We start from the raw sequence: 17,163 nt of genomic DNA on the forward strand, positions 1-17,163 counted from the left end.
GACAGTTAAAACAATAATAAAATTCTTACAAAACGTGTAAGAATCGTCGTCCCAAGGTGTAGTAACGCTCGCTTAAATTCCAGAATTTCGGGTCCCTGCAGTGGAATTTATGCGAGCAGAAAAAACAGGAGGAAGTTACTTCCTCCTAGAAACTGACTTGAGCACAGCTTGATAAAGGCAGAGAATCGATATAGTGAGTGGAAGTGGGATAGACAGAGTCCACCAGAAAATCGAGGCTTAAAATGTGGGACTTCAAAGCGATGCCGCACGCACCAAACATAAACATGGAACGTAAAACATTTCAATTGCACTAATTTTAACCTTACTTTCTCAAACGTAGTGCCAGTGAATTTCTGAGATTGTTGTAATTAAAATGTGTCCAAACACGATGTGAATTGGACTAGTTTTACCGACTTAATGTAATTAACAAAATTAAAGGTTCATTTCCCCGAAATCGATAAAACTAGAGCGATTCACATCGTGTTTGAACTCATTTTAATAAGAAAAATTTCAGTAATCCATCGGTACTACATTTGAGAAGGTAAGGTTAAAATTATTGCAATTGAAATTTTCTCCGTTGCATGTGTATATTTGTCGCGTGCGGCGTCGCTTTGAAGTCCCGCGTCTCGACTCTCGATGCTCAACAGATTACGTCTATCTCGTTACATTGTGCTGGAGACAGTGAGTAGTGGGGGAACAGTAGGGCTGGGTTGTAGAATTTAGCCGAGCAGATTTCTATGGAATTGAAGCGAGCCTCACTGTATTTATATTGTACAGCTAAAACAGTGGAAACACCAGTAGATTTGCATACTCGTTCAACGATAATTGTGTTCCGTTGCTGTAAATTACGAACGTGCAAGGAATAATTGTAGGTTCATAGGGAAAACTGTTTCCGGAAAGTTCAAACCATGTGCGTATAAGTACTACCCATCATTGAGTATCAGTATTATTCAAAATAGCAAACAAGACACTGCAGAATTTTTTCGAAGACATGGAATAACTAAAATATCACATTAACAGAAAATTAAAAGAATTTTAATATTTCCTACACGTAGATCTCCGAACATGTTTTTCTCGACAAGACATTTTAAAACCAATGGAAAACGTTTAAAAAAAAATTTCCTACAAGTTCCTTTCCTAATAATTCCAGAAAATTGACACACTTTCCTCTCGAAATTTTCCAGTAACATTGCGAAAGCGGCTTCAGGACGACAATAAGATTCAACTACCCGCGTTTTTACACGCGTGCACTGTCAGTTTCTACAACCTTGGCAGATAAACGTCCCCGGTACAACAGTTCGCTTGAAAATACGCGACGTTTGCAATATATATACCTACGTGACGTATCGCTAGTTCGGTTGACGACGCGAACACGCCGCGAGGAATTCAAACAAAGTGCAAAAAGAGAGACAGATCCAAGGACTGGTTTCTTTTGCATATTCCGCGGGGCGAACTTCGCGCCGCGCTGGTCGGCTATGAATATTAAGACACGGCCGGATTGCGTAACAGTTTATTACATTGACCGTTAAAGTAATTACTCACGAGCGGCGTCTGGTATTCGAGATAACTAGGAGAAATGTTGTTAGCAGTCTCGGGTGAGGCTATTCCGGCGCAACAGAGAAATTGCCCGGGGCATTCTTAATTTCTCTCTAATGCCTTGGCCGCACGGAAAAAATGGATCGCTAATGATCTTTGAATCGCGTACGCTACCCGCGGCGTACCGTTACCAACGGCACGCGTCCCGTCTCTGAAATATCACGCAATAAATCAACGGAACAATGAGCGTGTATAGGAGCGAGGCGAATCGATGCTCGATCATCGATGTTGATCGTTGATACGACATCGTTGACACGGCTAGGATAATACAAGGTATTTCCGAAAGATACAAGCTAGAATGGAATTACAGTAGAATCTCCTAGATAGTAGAATCTTAGATCTTTTAGAATAATATTGGTAGAATAGCACTTTTTCATGTAATGCTTTATTTCTGAAATAATTACGTTTGAAAATTCATCGAGTGCGTATGCTGATGAATAGGAATAGGTTTATTGATAATTTGTAATTGCCAGTTCTTGTAAATATTAATGCGTGCTTGTTACATGCATATACAAAGTCATTTATTTCGGGAATGGAATTTTTTTGCAATATAAATTTTGCGTATAAATTCACTTTCTTCGTAGTTGTACCATGATTTAAGAAATGTCTTATATATTTTTTGGAAAGAAAAAAAGGACAGAGAAAAAATATATTTAGTATCAGTCGGTGTTATCGAACGCAAAAACTCGTTCTGCTAGCGTGTTAACAGTAGAACCAATCAACGAGCCATTAATTTGCTACAGTGATTAACTCTAGAAACTGAAAAGCAGAAAATTTTGATGAGGTTACATGCGTAAAGAACCAATAAATGTTTTTGCATTGAAACTTAGAAGTATTGTCATAGTAAAGTTAAAATTCTACTTTGATTTGCTAATGACTCAAATAATCGAATTGTTTAGTTTGTCTCTTTTTACACAAATTACGAGAGTGCGTTCACTGAGATTTTGATTGGTTTACATTATAACTTGCGTGCTATTAAATCAATTGAATCGATAAATTCTTACAACATATACGATATTTATACAAATGTTATTTATATCCTTTCAATAACTGTAACAAATTCTACATTTTGTTATAAAACTTATAAAAATAAATCTATATTGTAGTTGTATATATTGAATCTATATTGTAATAGTAACTAAATTGATCTATTTTTATTATTCGCTGGAAAAAAGGATCTGTATATTTTTAATCGTTACAAAATAAGGAGCTCAAAATGGACCATTTCGACCAATCTGATAATTCTAACGCAAAAATCATCCGCGCACTGTTTGATGCGTAAAGCTCATCTTATTTGGTATCCGCTGGCAGATTATTCAGTCGATAAATTACAAAATGTGTTAAACGGCCACGGTTTAATTAACTTTAATTAAGTGGGTTATAATTAAAAGAGAATACACGCTCGCTCTTTTTTCATCGTTTTTCATTCGAAGCAAGCGCGCGAGAAGGAAACGAGAATGCCCGGCGATTCCGGAAACTTTTAATACTGTTCGCGAAGAAGTTGGCCGCGAGTATTTGGAAGATGATAACGGTTATTGTGATTAAGAACCCGAGTGGGATTAAAAGCAGTTAGTATTAGGATTTCTTTGGGGATGGGAAGATTCATATTTCTTTAAAACACGGATGTACCTATTAATCTTTAAGTATGGATGGCGATTTCACAGACCTCTATATGAAATACCGTGAATTTTCAAGTGAAATTTTTGTTATATAATTGATACTATTGCCATGTAGAGATATTTAAATTAATAAAAATAAATAAATACAGTAAAGTTTACCAATTGCCACAAACGAGAATATATTGTAAGGTGTCAGGAAAAATTCGGCAGACTTAGGCCAGTATTCAAACGAGTCTTAATATTTCAGTTAGCTTTAATGAATAGAAAAATAGTCGGCTCGCAACTGCACGAAAAATGAATACATAAAAAACGTAATAAAACGAAAATACGTTCTCCGATGTCCCATAACGTCTCAAGCATTTGTTTTTTCTCCCCCAAAATTACCGATGCACATTTCGGCGCAATTCAAACGGACGTCGGCGCTTCTTACACTTTCTCGAAATTACCGATGCGCATTTCGGCACAATTCAAACGGGCGTCGGCACCTCTTACAATCTAATATTAATCGATAATTACCAGACTCCCATACTTAACCCTTTGCCCTATGATTTGTTTTTAAATTGTACTAGATAAAACAACTTTACCGTTAATAATTTAGTAGAAAAAGAAAAGAATTGTATACTTATTCTGTGTCTACGATTATTATAAATGTTAAAGATTGATAATAGACAAGTAATATTTCATTTTCGTTAAAAATAATTAAAGGACATTTAAGGGTTAAAGGTTAAAGGTTAAATCCATGTCCATATTTAACCCTTTCGTCCCTGAATATATCTTTTCTTTTAAATAAAAGAGAGGGCCAAGAACAGCTGCTTTCAAATGAAATTGAAGCTTCTCAGTGAAACAGATAAGATAAGCACTAATAATAACAATAATTGGCACTTAGGCTGTTTATCTTAAGCGAAGATCCCCGCGTGGTACAATTTTCCTTTATCTCTAACAGACCTGTAAGGCGTTTTCTAGCTTCCTGGTAATTTCAAATGTTCGTAGTATGTAGCTATGTGTATGTACCAATCGGGACGAAAGGGTTAAAGGTTAATAAAGATTCTTGTTTCGAGGTAGAATAAATTTGATGCAATGATTTGGAACGGGAATGTTATGTCTGTGAAGATAACAATTACGAGAATCATATATTTAAAATATAAACGGAAAAAAGTTGCACTGCTGGCAATGTTACTGTATCGCTGCACTTGCTCGGCGAAGCACTGGAGTTTGTTACTAGAGTACTTAAATTAAAATATGTGTATGGAAATTAACGACACCGGTCGGCAAACCAGTTACACGCTTATAATTTTTCAATTCGTTCGTCTCCGAAAATTGTGAGCGGTACACAATGCGATAAATATTTCGAAGAACAATGAGACATATTTCAGCGTATTATTTGTCGAACGAAGCTGCTTCGTTCTGCAACGAACGTTAGTATTTATGCAAGTCTTTCCTAAGCGACCGTTTGCGACGACTATTACTAGGCTCACCCGATGTCATTCTTGCGAATCGTACCTAAACGTTGTAAAACGGCAATCAGACTGAGCATGGCGTCGAACGAAAATACGAATAGCAGGTGAAATGACATACACATCGACATCGATCGAGATGCCTTTATTTATTAACAGTGACGGATCAGGTGGCACTCGCGACGTATATTTATGCAGATCCGCGTGGAGCATTATTGAAGGAAAATTTTATTTAAATGATTATTTAAATAATGTTTTTCTTTTATTTCTTATTCGCTTTGTTGTTTTAGCTTTAATGTTATTTGTGTAATAACGTATCGAATAAGTGATTCATTTCAATATTTGATATTTTACTAGGGATTTATGTATGTGTTCATTTGTTATCGATAAAAAATGAAGCAAACTTGATTAATATTATGAATTAATATTTGACATTATTATTGAAAGTAATGAAATATTAGAAAAGGAAAAGAAGTATTGAAATTTGTTTCAATATATTTTCGTTTATTGTCAAATAAATTTATTTGTCATTTTTGCTGCAGTGAATAATTGTCTGCTTTATTTATTATTTCTATCTCAAACACGCAAGGCTCAATTGCGATGTAAATAAGTACATATTTAGTCCATCAAATACACAGACTATTTTTAACAAGTTTTATACAAAATAATTTTGAATCAACTTTTCAAATGATGCAAACATTTTATTCTCGATTCTACCGTTTTCAATTTGTTTAGCTGATTTTGAAAGATGATTGACACTGACCTAACTAGTCATTCAGTTACGCAGCGACGCGGCGTATCATAAAACAACGTTGCCTCTCATATGAGTGGCATTGCGGAGAATGTGTTAACTATTGATGCCGGTCACAATCTTCGACGAGTTCGTGCCACCTTGCAGCAGCGACCGCGCGGTACCTGCCCGATTGATTTATAGATTTCTTTGACCGATATCCGTCGATACGAAGGTAAGATAGGAAAGGATCGGAACAAGATAGCTTGTCATGTCAGGCGAATCGTTCTATCGATTGCTACCTGGTAAATTAATTAACCGACCCTGTTTCCACCTGAAAGATTAAAATATTTATTGTTCATGTTTCAGCGTTTACGTAAGTGCTTTTGATAAAGGACGATGCTTAATTGCGCATTTCATTACACATGATTACATTCAGTTGCATAACATTGTAATGCCTTCTTTCAAAACTACTATTGTCTATCGATTCAGTTACTCTAAAAGGACTTCTGAATTAATCACGCTTTATAGCCTTCATAAAAATTCTTTAGTCAATAAGCATTGAAGGCTGTCATATACAAGGATAAATTTAAATTAAACAGACATTCATTTATTGGATTGTATTTGTGTATGTAGTCAATGTACAATAAGTGATTCACTGTTTCTTAAAACGAGTATTCATTTATAAGAAAATGAATCTTTCATATTCCTTCATTAATATTTCAAATTATTCCTTAGTATTCTTCGTTGTTCCAATCAAAAAAGGATAGAGAATACAATTTTCAGTTGTATCGTATTCTGAGGTAATTAAAAAGAATGATGGAATACTTGTTAGGATTTTTAATGAGATTTACTCATCGAATCGTTACATGGAGAAGTTAAATGCCCGATATGCGGCTAAAGAATTATTAAATTTTAAGATTCAATTCCTTTTGTCTATGTGAATGTTACGATAAATTGTTAGTACGATGACGTGTTTTACGAAGCGCACGTGCATCATTATTCAGGCGATACGATCATGGACGCGATGGACGGCCGCAAAAAGCGTCCAGGTAAATTGAAATTATAATTTCCTACAGGCGATAAAGATGACAAGTACAATGCTCGAATATACAAACGCAGCTTGGACAGTCGCAGCGCGAAGCGATTATTCATCGGCGCGACGCGGGTTCCGAGCTGCTCGTATGACTAAACCTTCAGAACGTTTCGCAACTTCATTCCTGTTTGTAAAAAGAATCGAACCCATTCTCCTTTCCGGGTTACAATTTAAAAAAAATAAAGAGTATACATACGATCAATGGGTTCTTTATGATTGAATCGCATTTTAATTGGTATAATGAAAGATTTCATTAAACGCGATAGAAATTTTCATTTAATTTAGAATACTCTAAAATTTAGCTCTTTTCGTCCTAGATTAAACGTCCACTTACCCATATCACCACCCAGAAAAATTACAAAAAGTACACCATTAAATAATTGAAAGTTCTGTTAAATAAATTTCATTATCTTCAATGCGGGAACAAATAATTTTCTTTTTATTCTGAGCAATAAATCCTAATAATACTTATACAGTTTATAGTCTACTAAAACGTGTATCTTCTCACCCTAGATTAAATAAATCTCTAGTTGCTTCAATTTATAAAAAAGAATGATTAAAATGGAACTATTGGATATTAATAAAAAATTTCATCCAAAAAATTTTACTATTTTCAATACTAGAACAAATAATTTTCTCTTCGCTTGGAACAATTGATCCAGCTCGGGTACACGTGCCGGGCAAAGCTCGGATCAACCGTAAATCCTCGAATTATCGGAACGACAGTTTAATTGCAATAATTACGATACCTGGGACGGAATAAGGTACATTTTGTGGCTGCGGCGCCCAGTAGGCCTGGCTGATCGCTGGATAATGACTCTTTGATCCGAATCCGGGCCCGGTGTACTGTTTCCGACCCTTCATCGCCATCGCTCCTCGGTGTTCAGCACGTGCCACCGTCGCGCGGGAAATTCGAACCGGCGGGGCGGTCGTCGAGCCGCACCGCGTCGTTATCGATCCGCGTTAATCGGCAGCGGCGTCGTCTTGCGTCGACGGTACACCACAAAACAACAAATCACCAACCGGGAACCATCGACTAGCTTTTAATCCTCGAGCAAGCAATCAGCAGCGTTCCCGCTGGTCAGTTCGATTCCCCGCACTTCTTCCGCGTTCTCATGCCGAGAGGCGTCGCCAGAAGAAAAAAGAACCCAGAAATCACTCGAACGAAAACAGATCACCAACCGAAATAAAAGGCGTGCCCTGTCCCCGCGTGCCACGAGGTCCGCGAAGATCAGCCGGCGTGCCTTCGTCCGATTTCACGATCCTCCCTTGTGAACCGACACAGACCGACCGACCAGTCAACTGACGAGTCAGCCGATCAGTCCCGCCTTACGTAATCAAGCTGTTGCTCATGCAACGCGTGCGCGGAACAAACGCGAAAACAACAATCGCTGCCGGGTACCAGGAGTCCCGAATGTAGTCACGTGTCCCGCGGTCCGGTGTCCGGCCCGGTGTTCTCCGGAAGTGAGGCGAGCCGCGTCGTCTAGCGAACTCGAGGACCTTCCTTTCCATGGATCCAGTCGATCACTGCCCCCACCGATCGACCATCTTCTTCTGTTTACCAAACAACAAGCAAAGGGAGTCAACCGATAGACGACCACTAGCTGCGATCTAGACTGTCGCTAGTGGTTGGACTTGGTGGACGGGCTCTCACCGTGACTCGAGCACTCGAAAATAGACGCTATTCCCCGCGGTTCCAGGAACTTTTGCCCACGGTAAGCCGCGTGAGAACAATAATAATAAAACTGCCGGGAGTGACAACTGACTTCGCCACTCGGACGCGAAACCGGAACACACCTCGAGGAGAGCCACGCGGAACTGTCAGCGATCCGGAGCGCCGGCACCAACGATCGATCGATCGTAACGCACCAGTCCGTATGTCCGTCCGTCCCACCGCGTACACACACTTCACCGAAGCGATCGTTCGATCGTCGAACGGAATCTATCCTGCGAAGCGCAAGCGCGTCGCGGTGCCGCACGCTCACTCGCGTGTTGCGCGGTCGCGCGGCTCGGACCGTCCCGGTTCCGTCTCGCACGCAGGGAAACACGCGACCGTCCGTCGTGTCTCTACCGGTCGCCGTTGAACGAACGAACGGTAGGACCCAGTTCGTCGCTCGACACTCAACAAGTGAGAGAACCGGCGTCCGCGACGAGCTTCCACCGCGCCGCTCGTCACTTCGTGCTTCTTCGTGCACTCACGGCTATTCTCTCCTACCCTTTCCCTCGCTCCTCCTCTCGTCCATGCCACCCCCTCTTCTGTTTTCCTTCGACTTGGCTCTCTCTGTCTCTTTTTCCTTCTCTCCGTCACTGTCTCTTCTTCTTCTTACCTTTGTTCCTTCTGCTTCTTCTTCTAGTTCTTCCTCCCTTTTCCTCTTTCTTCCTCTTCTTTGCTTCTACGTCTCTTTATGTCAATCTTTTCTTTTCGGATTGTACATCGTTGTTCAATTTTTTACTTCTTTCTGTCGCTGTCTCTTCTTTCCTCTTCTTACCTTTGTTCCTTCTTCTGCTTTTTCTTCTACTTCTTCCACCTTTTTCCTCTTCCTTCCTCGCCTTTGCTTCTACCTCTCTTTATGTCAATTTTTTTCTTTCATGCATCGTTGTTCAATTTCTTCCCCTCTCTTTTTATTTCTGTCTGTCACTCTCTTCCTTTTTCTTCTTACTTTTGTTCTTTCTTCCTCTGCTTTTTCTCCTACTTCTTCCATTCTCTTCCTCTTTCTTCCTCGTCTTTGCTTCTATGCCTCTTTATGTCAATCTTTTTCTTTCGGATCGTACCTCGCTGTTCAATTTTTTGTGCATGTGAGTTCCGGAATTTTTTCTTTACTTCCGCTGTGATACGGTCATAGTTTTAAAGAATGGATTTCTTCAGGAGTTGCTGTCCTTATTGCCAGTACATGTGTAGTGGGTCTTGATTGATCTGGAGCTTCTGTTGCATTTGGTTTGATATATTAATGTTGTTTGTTATTTATTCTAAGGTAGTCTGCGTTTTTGTTTGTGTTTGCGTTCAAAATGGACACGGCAAGTTTTTGGGACAAGTGAATAGGGGAAACATTTAAGATTTTAAAACTTTGAGTTTGAATAGTGCAAATGTGAACGCATGAGATTTACTTTATGCGAATTTTGTATGCTTAAGATTTAACTTTTCTGTTTTGGAATGCAGTTTTCAACGATAAATAATGATAGTTAATGCATATTAGATGAAATGTAATATACAAATTTGAGTTTTGCTCTGAATAAACATTCTCTTCTGAAGTATAACATTTTGAACTTAATAGAATCAATGTGTAAACACAAACCGAGATTAACTGAGAAACTTAAATTTGATTTTCTAATAGAATCATAAGTACGCTTGCAGTTCCTATAAAATCTCGTTCCACTTCTTTAGCATAAATAACGGCGCCTCCTCAATGTATACAATCGTTTTAGTTCATCGTCAACTGCATGGAACTGCGGTATTAATGAAACTCACGAACCACGACGATTGCGGCGGCGTAAATGTAAACAGGATTGCGCAATCCGTGAAATTCAACGCGATCGGGGGCTAACGGATGATCGACGCGGCCACCCACACGCGTGCACGTGACTCGGCGGGAACGTCGGGCGCGGAATAAGTCTTTCATTACGCGAGATGTCGAGAAAAAGGCCCCTTTGATTGTTCGCGTGCTGTGTGCACGGGAATAAATTTTCGGCGCGGACATTGTCTGGTATATACCACGCCACGAAAGCGCCCCTTCGCTTCGGGCCGAGGTGAAAAAGGAAAATAGCAGCACTTGACAGAAATACAGCTCGCAAATAGATTTATTTCGGTGTTAACTAATCCGACTGCCGCGCACTTGCTAATCGCGCGAACGGTTAATTTATTCGGTGAAACAAGCATCGGTTGCGATAGCAGGAGAATACGAAACGTTTACGTAAGAGTTGGAAAAACGCGAGAAAAAAGGAGGAAAACAAGAAAAGAAAGGATCACCTTTTTTCCTTCAACCAGCCAACGCGTTAACTTTCCTAAAAGTCACCGTTTATTTTCGTGTTGTTTGTCAGCTTTACGGGGAGATAAGTAATTCTATTTTGACAATTGTAATTGAATTAAAATGATACGTTTCAACGTTGATAGACGGTAATTAATATTTTCGATGTCGGGTATGGAAAATGTGCTCGTACACGCGGCCAGAAATATAATTGCGCTTGTTTACGAGGAAGGTTCGTGTGCCAACAGAGACACACCGAGCCGATGAGTCATGAGCACCGTTGATTATCAACCCGCAGACATTTACTTGGTCCGTGGTTCTCGACTGTAACAATGACGAGATCTATTCTTTTTGCGTTTATTGTTCCGGGATTCGAAACGCGGACATGGAAATTTATATAACGTTTTTTTTCTTGATAGTTCGTTTCGACACGGCATGCGGATATACAAATGTTTTGCCATGGAGTGATTGAACGTGGGATTTTTCAATGATGATGTTATGTACCTTCATTCAATTTGTAAATTTGTATAAATAAAATTAAATACGGTTTCAATCATTCAAATATTTTAATTTGTCGAGAAATGAAAAGAATCTCGTGGAAAAATAAAGTTTGTAAATATATAAAGTTTACTTGGTGACAATAATTAAGTGTACATATTAGATCGTAATAAAAGAAATTAATGTTTTAGCAGGACAACATAAAAATGATTTTTGTTAGGAAGAAATGGTCCTTTTTATCAAAATTAATTGTTCTTGATTCAATAAATTCTTATTGTTTTCTATATGTAAGATTAGAAGATATTTTTCGCAAAAATTATTCGTGATGGAAGATGGATACCTACTAATTAGACATTAATGGAACTTTCAATTGTACGCATTGCGATTGAAAAAGGTTCTTGGGGTCTTATAATGGCCTCAGAAAGGCACAATTCATTATTCCATTTTAAATTCAGGGGAAAGAATAACTGTACCACATTGTGACACGGAACGAATAGACCAAAAATTAATTCAGGAACAACCCTTATTATTTAATGGTCACAGACTCACAGATTTGCATCATAAAGCCCAACAATATTTTCGAAGAATTACATTCACGCATATTCTAACAAAATAAAATAATTATCTTTCCAAAGATGTGTTTCATTTCAACCTGCAAAGAAACAAGTCGTTAATACTGTTTTCAATAAAAGACTTCATAGAAGTAAGCTATTGTCTGTATTTTTCTTCATGTTTCGATTGATAGGAATCGTTTCAACTTCAAATCAATTTCATTGTCATCAATATTTTTGGCTAACATAACTAATTCTTAATTCGTCACAGGTCTCTAGCAATGTTGAACTCGATCAAACCATGAGCAACCGGCGGGCAACATTTGTGAAACTCCGCCGACGTGTGCAAATAGTATCGGGTCCTGTGCACGAAATAGTTAGTGCGCCATCCAACTATTTCGCAATATGCTCACCCGATATTGTAATTTAAGCAGGCGAGCTTCAGGTCCCACTTCCACGTAACAATCTGTCGCAGTTTTACACGAAAACATCGATAAATCGATTTCGCGATTCTCTTTTAGCCTGCCTACCCCGGACACCGGTTACTTTCCACGCGAATTCTCTTCGATGAAAAATTCCCCTCGTTCGAGTGCCGATGTGCGCAAGCTGTTCGCTAAATTGACGTTCATTAACAAATTACTGCACCGTGACTAACTGTCGTCGCGGTGAGTCCCGACGCGGAAAAAATAAAACGCCGAATTTCCGGTGAAAAATCTATTTTTCCAATAGTTCACGGGGAAACGTTACTAAAGCTAGCTATATACGTATTGACTGATCGAATGATTTTTTCTTGGTAGTATATTCGTGACAGAATCGCGAAAAGTCTGTTATATATTCAGATAACTAACCCTCTATCATACAATAAAGATTAATATATTTATTAGACACCTAAAATTCATTTTATGCTTATATCGTTTAGTTACATGTGAATACGTTTTTTCTATTGAAATTGCTCTGAGTTGCTGGTAATATGAGTGAATAAATGCTTCGACTGCAAAGGGTTATATTACACTAAAACTAGCCTGCAGTTAAACTTTTCAAAATTTCTCTATAGAAGCTGCAAGAGTGCATCTATCGAGACTTCAATTGGTTGACAATTTAGTTTGCGTATTGGTAAATCAATGTTTTTAATCATTTCTTAAAGAAACATCTGTTATCCTTTTTAATAGTTGTAAAAAGCAGACATCAAGAATGGGTCGTTTTGACCCGTCTGGTAGTTTAATGCTAAAAATAAAGAAATAACGTTTAGGTTTGTTGAATTCAGTTGATAATTTTCATCGCGAGTCTGACACGATATTACAGGAGAAGGGGTGAGAATCTTAAAGACTTTGTTTGCTAACAAGACGCAGGGTGACAAGTACCTGTCCTTCGTAAATCATAGAAACATGGATAATTAATCCGACTCTGAAACATTCTGTCGATGCGAGTATTAGTTGAAAATGTAGACAATGACCGTTCCACTAACCGAGCGTATTGTTAGTACCGTGTTTACCAAGGCTGCCGTTCTAGATTCGAACGTCAGGTATAACAGGACAGAAGGAGTCGGCGTCGGGTATAAGCGACTGAGGTCGATTCATGGAGACCACCGAGGGTCATCGTTGCCATCGAAGTTTCATGGATATTTGTGGCCTGTTCCTCTCGAACGGCGCCGATGATGCATTATTTATACACGATCGCGCGTATCGTGCACATCGTCATGAGCCGAGTGACGCATTATCGATGTAGATTCAGGCGTCGAGGCTTTTGAGCCGTTCGCTCCTTCCGGATACTGCGCCATAGAAATTTTTATTTGTATTCCGGACGACGTATATATGAATTGTCGTATAGACCGAATAAATTCGACTGTTCCTGTGACCGATAACGGAAGTAGCTCGAACACCGACTTTCTTGGCGGCTTCCCGTGGAAGGTACAATTTACAATAGGCTCATTTATAACGCGGTTAACATTGAAACTATTGCATTCGTCGGAACGAGATTCAGCTTTCTTGTTCTGCAATTATTGATGTCTTAATAGTGGTGAATATCCAAAATGATTTTAAGAATAAATAATTTCACTTGGATACTATAATAAATATATGAAGGAACCAGAAGAATTTGTTGTTGCAGTTTTTATAAAGATTGCATATTAATCTATTAACTGTGGAGTTTAGTTTGAAAAATCTCTCGATTCGTCAAATTCTCATCAAAATATTGCAATCTGTTAGTCCTTGCTCTATTATTTATTTTTCAACTATGATTGATACAACTACTCTGACATTAACAATTTATTGAAAGAAACCAAGAAACTTCAGGTGTATTCTTTGTCTATGAATGAGTTAACAGTAAGTATAATAAGTAATAACAGAAAAAGAATATTTAATTTGAATCCACAAGAATCTTGTTAAATTTTGTTTGCAATCTTCACCACAAATCTGACATGTCATTACAAGACAAGGGGTTAAAATGAAAATTTTAAAACTGAATTCGACAAATTGAAATATTATTTACTTTTTCTCAATAAAAATTAAATATTACTTTCCTATTAGCAACCTTCAATCCTTAAAGTAAATGTAGACAAAATAGGCGTGAAGTTCTTTTCTTTTTCTACTAAACTATTGAGTACTATTAATTAAGTATTATTAATGATTCAGCATTTTTATCAAGCGCAGTGATGGAGGATGTAGTAAAGCAAAGTGTTAATATTTTCATCGGTTGCTTGTCTTATGCCGAGCCCGCACGGAGGGTCCTAATTTCAACACCCGGGTCCATGCTTGATTCGAATGTGACACCGGCGTTGGCTCCATTTGAAACGTCCACACATGTAATTCCATGGTCAACATTTGGTTTTGGACCTTGTTAACTGTTCACACAGTGTCGGATTCGCAGGTGGAACGTCGCGGGCAGCGTCGTCGAGGCCGACTTAGGATTTAACCATAAGCTCGACTCGGATAGATTCGGCACAGTATTGAACAACTACGGTTCAATATCGATTCGATCATAAAAATAGAAAATAGATCCTTCTGTTTATTTTATGAACGCTATCGATTGCTGATAGCTGGCAATTCCGCGGATGAGAAGAGGAATAGACACACTTGGCAGCAGATACATAAAGACTGGAATAAATACATTTATTAAAGGCTCTATAAACTGAATCGGTTTCGTTCATATTTATGAAGGAGGCCAAAGATCACGATAAAAATATTGCTGAGGTTTAATTAATTTTATTCTTCTTGAACAAAAAAGAGGGTAATAGAAGATACTTAAATAAAGCTTGTAAATTGACAAAACGAAGCTTATAACTTGACATTAGAATTATGATATACATAATCAGATCGATTATCTGTCTTTTTTACGAAAGTCACGAGAGTACGTTTATTGAGATATCGATTGACTTTTATCGCGTGTGTACGAATAAATCAATTTGTTTAAGGCATTGTGTGTTGAGGAAAGTTCATAAACGTTCTGTTCAATGTGCAATTTGTTTTCAAATAGCCTTTTCTGCTATACAAATTAAAATTGTATGGTACGTCCTTCATGAGAATATATTATATATTGTATATTCACACACATACGTGAATAACGTGATTCTGAAGGAAACGTTGATGTTATTCATAAAGTTTTACCTACGTTTTACAAGAACCTTAATAATTTTATCTTAGAAATTACTTGTTGGCAACACTGCCTGATTAACAAGTCTTCTGAATACGAAAGATAATGAAATACATTATTTTTTGCTCCATTCTCTATAACAGATCGTAAATACTAAAAATAATCACAGAGCTTCGAACGGTAATATATTTCTAGAATAAAAATGGTAATTTTAATCGTTACAGAAAAATTTATTAATAAATTCTCATCGATTAATCATTGATTTCCAAACGATTTAAATAACCACTGGTAATAAACATATTAAGAATTTATAATAACAATCTTAAAACAGCAAAATTGAAATTCAGTTTGAATGCATTTGTTACTTTTACTGACAATACTATGAAATTCGCTCCAATAATGCACCTTACAAAGTCAAATGCAAATGTACGGCTTCGAGCTCTGGCGAGAAGCAATTTCGAGAAGAAATATTTTTTTATCCCCAGCTATACTGATACTTATTATACGCTTTATTCCATACTTCCTAGAAGATTAGATGTTCATATAGAAATTAGGAAACAGGAAAGAAAAACCGGAAATTAAGTATTACGTATTCATATAATCTCATCAATCAACACCCTTTATAGATAACAAATTAACTTTTACTAAGAAAACGTTTATAAAATCCAATATTCGTGAAACTGGCGTATTCCATGAATCTGGTCTAGCTCAATCCTAGCTTATCGCGTAGCTCTATTATTCCGTGAATCGATCAGTGTTATGTAGAGCATCGATTAGCCGTGGCAAGACAAAAAACCAGTGACCAACGGTATTCGTGAATCGGATAGGATGGGTATATGTGAAATGCATAGATTCCAGCCACCGATTATTGACGCAATGATGAATCACCGATAAGCAATGACTCAAGGCATGGATGTCCGGGCGGAAGGAAGACAACGGGCCGGGCGGCGGGGAACGTTACATTATTCATGGGGCATTTGCTTTCAAAGGAGGATCTTTTCAGGGGACTTTTTACCATTGAAATTGCACGGCGTTCGTCGAGTAGAAACGGTAATAACCTTTTAGGAAGATCTTATCAAGCGTTGCATCTGCCCGGTAGAAGAACTCTTAGAAATTCTTGGCATGGACTATCTTCTTGCCGCGAATGAATTCATTTGAAAACACGGTATGCACACTGTTGTTCGTTATTTATGTGTACCACGCGTCTTTTTCTATTTTCGTTTCTTCTCGCACAGGATGATCTCACTATTGCATCACCCGCGGACAGTTTCATTGCCTCGCGTGAAGACGCGTTGATCGACAATGTTTAAGAATTGCATTCGTTGACACTAGAACTACGGAGCGTTTAATGTGATTAACCTGTTAACTGTGGAATTTAGTTTGAAAAATCTCTCGATTTGCGCTCAATAAAATGAATTAATGAAGTGTATATTCGTCAAACACAGGACGAATACAACTAGGGTATATTTGAATGAAAAACCAAAGCAAAATGAAGAAGAATTATATATTTATCTCACAAAATAAAGAATTCATCGTTGAAAGAGTTAATATCATGTCAAGCTTTAAGATGACGTGTACACTTGTCAAACGCAGTTCACTGGTTAATCCTTAACGGTGCAGAAGTATTTTAAGTTTGCCTGCCGCTTTGTATAGAATACATAGATAATGGAAATAAATGGACTATCAGGTATCGGAAAAAGTTCACGGGGCTTCTTGAACCAAAATTTAAACATAGAGTAGGTTTTTGTAAAATCATTTTATTTTATCTGATACGAGGAAACTGATAAAGGAAACGGATATTCGTCGTTTTGACGATTGCGATAGTTCTTCTGTTAAAGAGATATTGGCTCATTTTGATATGGAAACTGACTTGATTACAATGAACGTGTAAACAAGTTATATTCGTACATAGCAAAAGAGAATGATTGGGAGTGTGTGCCTAATCGTAGAGTATGTACTACCTGTATCACGCAAGTTTATAGCGACATCAAATTGTGAATTATTGCACGATAAGATTTTGTATCTGTTAGTTGAAAGGTAATTGCCTAATCTAGAAATGAATGTTATAG

The 17,163-nt window shown here is 37.8% G+C and overlaps 1 protein-coding gene and 1 long non-coding RNA gene across 13 annotated transcripts in view; both read right to left on the reverse strand.

The window, feature by feature from the left end:
* Positions 1-17,163, reverse strand: part of LOC116425485 (CUGBP Elav-like family member 1-A) — a 495,366-nt gene that overhangs the window by 61,184 nt on the left and 417,019 nt on the right. The window lies entirely within an intron of this gene.
* On the reverse strand, positions 5,167-10,041 carry LOC143174480 (uncharacterized). The gene is made up of 2 exons (XR_012998474.1): positions 7,245-10,041; positions 5,167-5,733 (listed from the first exon to the last, which is right to left on the reverse strand). It is a non-coding gene; the product is annotated as an uncharacterized LOC143174480 (long non-coding RNA).

Source organism: Nomia melanderi, chromosome 4 (genome assembly GCF_051020985.1).
Source record: "Nomia melanderi isolate GNS246 chromosome 4, iyNomMela1, whole genome shotgun sequence".
NCBI lineage: Eukaryota > Metazoa > Arthropoda > Insecta > Hymenoptera > Halictidae > Nomia > Nomia melanderi.